This window comes from Acartia tonsa, chromosome 4, assembly GCF_053477335.1.
Source record: "Acartia tonsa isolate MP-2025a chromosome 4, ASM5347733v1, whole genome shotgun sequence".
Lineage (NCBI taxonomy): Eukaryota > Metazoa > Arthropoda > Copepoda > Calanoida > Acartiidae > Acartia > Acartia tonsa.
Genome location: NC_137263.1, coordinates 9,061,975 through 9,068,399, shown reverse-complemented (window position 1 = coordinate 9,068,399; position 6,425 = coordinate 9,061,975).

The window sequence follows — 6,425 nt, the reverse complement described above, 5'->3', positions numbered from 1 at the left end:
TAACGAAAAAAGCAATCCGTTACGGACGGACGGACGGACCGACCCTAATTATAGAAAAGGTTTGCTTTTAAAAACAAACGGAAATTAAAAAATCCTAAATTGAGAGCTTATTATCATGCAGTTGCGACATACAAACAAGGAATGATTGAGAGGTAGAAATGCTTACAGATCAATAAACAATCTCGTCAAATCTTGTAGAGTTACTTTGCTATTAATAAATTTTGGCATGATACGTTAGGGGAGTCGAGAATAAACTGTTTATGTTATGAACATTATTTATGTGATCTCAAACTAAAAAGACTTGTGAAAAAACGTTTAAAATACACAAACTGTAGAATTGTAAATTTTCTGACAAAATTTAAAAATCTGGATCAAAATATTATATTTTAATCAAAATTTAAATAAAAATTATATAATGTCTTTCGAGCACGATCCCACATTCTTTTAAAAACTAATTGGAAATTAAGGGGGTAGTTTTTTCTTATGCCTAACCCCTGCGGGGGTCCTTTTCTTTTGGAGTGTCATAGACTTATTTGTCCGAATTATATCGAAAATTTCACATACTGACTATTTAAATTCTATTAGAATTTTGTTGTCAATAGAAAAAATCTGCAGGGGCGTCCAAGCTTTTTTTTTTGGGTGGGGGGGGTAAAATTTTGTTAAGGGGGGGGGGTAATTCGTTTTTTTTTGGGGGGGGGGTAATCGCCCCATTACCCCCCCCCCCTCTTGGACGTCTAAAAAAAAGTCTTGTTTTGAAGTTTTAAATTGTACTTTAATTTTATAATTTTTCTCACCTTGAATAATTTTATCTCTTGTGATAAAATTAAGAACTTGGGATTAATCTTATCTGCTTATTTATGATGTATAAAGGAAACTCTATCCATGATTAAACAATCATTTTTACAGCCAAGCTTATATTATAGTAATGGTTCGTGCGCCAGTCCCCAACTACAGGTCTTAAAATGATTATTATCCACTCTTTATTGACTTTCGATAATTTTTAAGGTTATTTTTTTTGCATAATCTGTATGTTTAGCAAAGCAACTAAATAATTTACCCTAATGGGTCCATTAGTCAATTTTAAGACTTGGATTATTTGTTCTAATGAAAAGCATCTTGAAGGGTTTTAAGTAATTAAACTTAAGGTCAAGAAAATCGGATCCTGGCTTTATTTTGATTGTCAATCCCGTAAAGTTATCAAGGTTGTAATATTTTTTTCAAATAATTTCATTAATGATGTTTTCTTGATATGAAAATAAAAGTATGTAAAATTGTATCAAAATAATTTGATTGTTATCATTTAATCACGAAACCTGGGATATGCAGCTATAGTCGTAGCCGCATTTAGCCATGCCGTCACCAGCTCCCTCAGCCGCAGCTTTTCTCAGTCAAAAAATAACTAATTATAATGATGACAGGTCCAGCACATATCAATTTAATTTTTAATTGGTTTGAAAAAAAAATTATTGTAGGGGGGTAAAATGAGGGGTTTTAAAGTTTGATGGGGTAAACACAAACACCCCTTTACCACCCCCTAACCCCCTTGGAGTCTATGGTAGGGGTCACTTTTTTTGTGGACGGGTCCTCAGAGGCTAAGGGCGATGCTACCAAATATAAAACAATAAGTTTAAAAAATGAAATCAAAATTGAAAATTTCTTTTTTTTATAAAGAATCTGTGCTGCAAACAAAATAGGGGGAGACTTGACCTATATAAACTATTTATAAATATACAATATATATTTCTTAAAGAAATAAAGTTCTGCTGCACTGTCAGCCGCGATACATGTAGGCAACGTCCCAAAGCACCCATACATAATGTACAAATATATGTAGTTGTAATAGAAGTGACATGATAAACTTTTATCATCCTTATGTTTTTAAAATTGTAATTGCAAAGAAGAAAAATTTAAATAGTTTAAACAACAAGCAACCATGGCATGAAGAGTAGTTTCGCTTCTAAACAAAATTTAAAGAGTTACTAACAATAATAATTGAAAAAATATAAAAATTGCAGCATTCTCTAGTCTAAAATACCAAGCAACAAAAATTGCTTGGCGTTTATGCTACGTCAAAACCGACAACATAAATTCTGCGGCTAGCTATATCTATTTTTTACTGAGGGGTGGAAGTTTTGGAAACAATAACGAAATAATAAATCATATTGACCTGGAAACAGTGAGCTTGATTTTAAGCATCATTTTTTTGGGGAGGGGGGAGGCGGTTAAATATTAGAATAGTTATTTCTCGCATCGTATTATAAACGGCTTTCCGCGGATATAAAATGTACATTTTTATATTCGTAGAAAGCTGGATATAATACGATGCTAGACATAGTTTTTTCGTATAGATGAGAACCGGTTCCTATTCGCCGGATTCGAATAAATACGAGAAAAAATATTATAATAAAAAAAATTTTACTACAAGAATAGTTATTAAGAGTTTATTTTAATTTTTTGAAATTAAAAACATTTTATTCGATATGATAAACCTATATAAACTTACCATTACCAAATTAAATAATCATTAATTATATCATAAAAAGCTTAGTAATTTCAAAAAGTTCCTTGTCAGGAAAGAACAGTTTGTCTCTTTTTCTTGTCATTATAGAAGGTAATTCTATGTCAATTTTAGATTTATACATTTGTTTGAAATGAAAAGAAAAGAGTTTCTTGTTCTTTACCAAAATGAACTAAGTGGGTTCAGGAACAGCTTGGATTTTTGCAGGCTGAAACTAGTAGCAGAGAAGCAGGGCTTGAACGCATCAACCACTTTTTGTAACTTGTTAATTAGAATTAGATCATGAATTGATTCATGTATCCAATTCTAAATTTATAAAAGCTTAGTTTTAAGAAGTAGATACACTGTACAAAAGGTACGCATACGTTCATCAATAATTAATATATTTAATTATCAATCATTTCATTGGGGGTCAGTGTTTGTGTATTAGCAGTGAATATTAATTTTCTATGTACATATGTATGTTAGAATGTGTGTGGGTGTATGTGTGTGTGTGTGTGTGTGTGTGTGTGTGTATGTGTGTGTAAGTATTCCCATTTCGGAATTAGGTCAATGCCAGAGTCGGAGACTTTGCTCCCTTTCCCTCCCCTAGATTCTCTAATTTGTATGTCTCCCCTCCCTCCCATAATAACAATAATAATATAGTGTAAAAGGAATTTATCCATTTCTTACTTTTTTGGCAGAGGTACGGGTGGGAGGGATTTGTTAATGGCAGGGAAATAAAGTTTGTTTCTATTAGGTATGATGCCTTTGCGACAGAACGGAAATTGCCTATAATAGTTATGCATCTACTCTACAATATTCTTCCAATATCCATCTGACTTTCTATTATGCTAAGTTTCAGATTCATATTCTGTTGGAGAAATACGTTATTTTTTTAGTTGTTATAGATCTTTAAACCTTCGTATAAGAATTTCCATGAACAATGATCAATGGTCATCTACTTTCAAACTCAATTTTTTTCTTCAGTCTGCTTAGCTGTGCATCTTTTATATTTAAAAGCTTCGCTACTTATGGATGTTGTCATCATTCTTTTTTCATCAAAATTTGTATTAGAAATATTTTGAACAATAAGGATGCATATAAAAACATTTTTATGTCCCTAGTACATTAAAACAAATAGCAATTAACTGGGAGCAGATTAATTTAAATTTCCACTTACTAACGAATGGAACGGACAGACAGACAAAGTAGGCAGGGATTCAAAAAGGATAATTCAATGGCCGACTAATAGATGTACATCCCAAATGTTAATACAAAAATTACCCATTAAACATAAACATAAAACATAAACATATTTATTTGGGCATAAAAATTAAACATAGTCATAAAATCAAAAAAAAATATAAAAACACAATTCATATTACTATAACAATAAACAACCTAAATCCTAATCTGTAGATTACATTTAGTGATTGAAATGTATAGACACTCAAGTCCCTAAAGTTGTAAGAATAACGAATAAGAAAACATTATTGCAAAACTTTGAGGACTTGTGTAATAAACAGCCAAGTATCCCCCTCTTTCTCTGCAAAGTAAATTTTAGATTAGCTATGCTACAAAAAAAAGTTATTTGGTAATTGTAAATGTAACTGTGGTAATAACTATTTGGTTTTGTGGTAAACTTTGTTTAATAAAACAATAATTATGTAATAATAATTACAAACATTATATAGTGATCAATTAAACTATAAATGCATAAACTTTTAAAAGGTTAAATATTCGTAAATTCATCCTGCACCTATATTCGCAAGGCTTTTATAAAGACTAAAATTCAAAAACCAAAATAATCTGTAATTTGAATTGTGGTTTGTAAAAAGTTCAAGAATTTTAATATTAATAGCCAATGGCTTTTTTCGGGCCTAAAAGTAGTGTCATTTTTAAAATCTAGATTTTTTATTGTACAATCTAACATAAAGTATTAATTTATAAATTTAATTAGTCACCAATTAAAAGTAATTGTTTAAAAAATAAAAATTTAAAGGAAAGTTTTCGAACACATAACCTAATATAATGGCACTCTGGATACGGAGTCATTCAGTGGTTCAGGGAGGAAGCCCTAGCTCTATCATAAACACTAGTGGGTTCGCTCCTAGAAACCTCTAGGGGCACTAAAGGTGGAAGGTTTAAAGTAGACCCATCCCCATTTTCATTTTGAGTTTTAGAAAGAAAAAGTAAATATATTTTTTTTTGTGGAGGTGTGTAATTTTTTATTGGGAGGGTTGGGATTCCCCTCCTCCAAAATAGTTAAAAACCTTTTCTAGACATATAAGAAGCTTTATTGTAAAAGAGAACCATTTAAGTTCAGTGGTTAGCGAGATCCTTCGAGCTACAGACAGAAAAGCTCTACTTTATATAATAGGATGAAATTAAGTATTTTTCCAACTCAAGTTTGCAATTTGAATTTAATCAGGCACGTTGTGAATTAACATAATATAATTGTATTTTTCCACGGATGAAGTGCAGTTTTTAATAAGATAATAATTATTGCAAGGCACATATTATTATTTTGTTGCGTAGCAATAAACAAGGTTGCATTTAGTCTAAGCCTGGAAACATAAAAAGCAAAAACAAACAGCTATCCATATTTTTCAAAGCAGCCTACTGTCATGTCCGTTTCTTACCTTATTTACAGCCGAAAATATTGCTTAGGTATAGCTGCAGAAGTTGTTTAAGGCATTTTTTACGCCTTGCCCTTCTATGACTCTTTATTACAGCGATGTGCATCTATTGATGTAAATAAAGCCCTTTCGCAACAAAAACCATAAATAACTTAAGATTTTCTCCAGGCAGGAAATAGACAATGAGACTAATAAACCTAAATCAGCAGCAGCCGCTGCCGTGCGGCTAAGACAAAACTGAAGTAGCAGTCGCAAGAACAAAAGTTTCGTATTCGAGAAAGCTGGGCGGCTTGGAGGAAGATTCAGCCACTCTTAGGCTCATGTATCAGCCATTCTCAGCCGCAGCCTTTTCACCTCAACCATCTCAGCTGCCGTCAGCCCGGCCTAGTCACTCTTAGCCGAAGCCGCTTTCAGTCGCAAACTGCATTCAGCTTCTCATACTGCAGAACCTTGAAAATTTTAATAGGATAAAATTATCTCTTGTCGACCTATACTTATTAACCAGTCTCTACATCCTTAAACTCTTCAGAAGCTTAGCAAAAAAAAAGAATTAAGGAACCTAAACATTATAGATTTTGCGTTGCAAATAGAAAATACATAATTATGATAATTATGAAAGATACGCGCGTGACAGAAATGTTATTGTTCAATTTTATGTTCTTACATCACAAATGCGTATTTGCAATTTTGTGTACGTATCTACTAGCGAAAAAATGTTTTATTTGACAATAAGCTTTTAAGCATAATTACTATTTAGTGTAGTAAACGCATTTCAATTGCGACAAGGCCAAAGAAATATGTGCCTCGTAATTTTGTTTTATTTACTTATCAAATGAACCGATTTCGACACCGGACAAATAGCAGACCAATGAAAGATCATTATGAATTTTATTGTAATAATTCTATATGTATTTTTGCCCACTGAGACTTGTTATTTTTTAATGTATAATATACAGTTGAGTGTGTAAGTTGGCAAATGAAAGAGAGGGAGCTATGTTGCCAGAGGAAATTATGTTAAGACACGAAAAATATTTATACTTTCAGCTTTTACACTTTTTCTTCCTATAAAAAAATAGTCTTTCTTCTTCTCTATATTATGATTGAAAGTTTTGAGTTAAATGTTTATGAAATTCAAATAAATTATATGTTATATTTTTTGTTGTTGTAAGCCAAATTAATCACCACTGCTAATATAATAGGAGTAATACTTTAAAGATGTTCAATATGCTCCAAATTATTTATATTTTAAGTATTAACTGATGTTGTGAATAATGAATATATCTCAC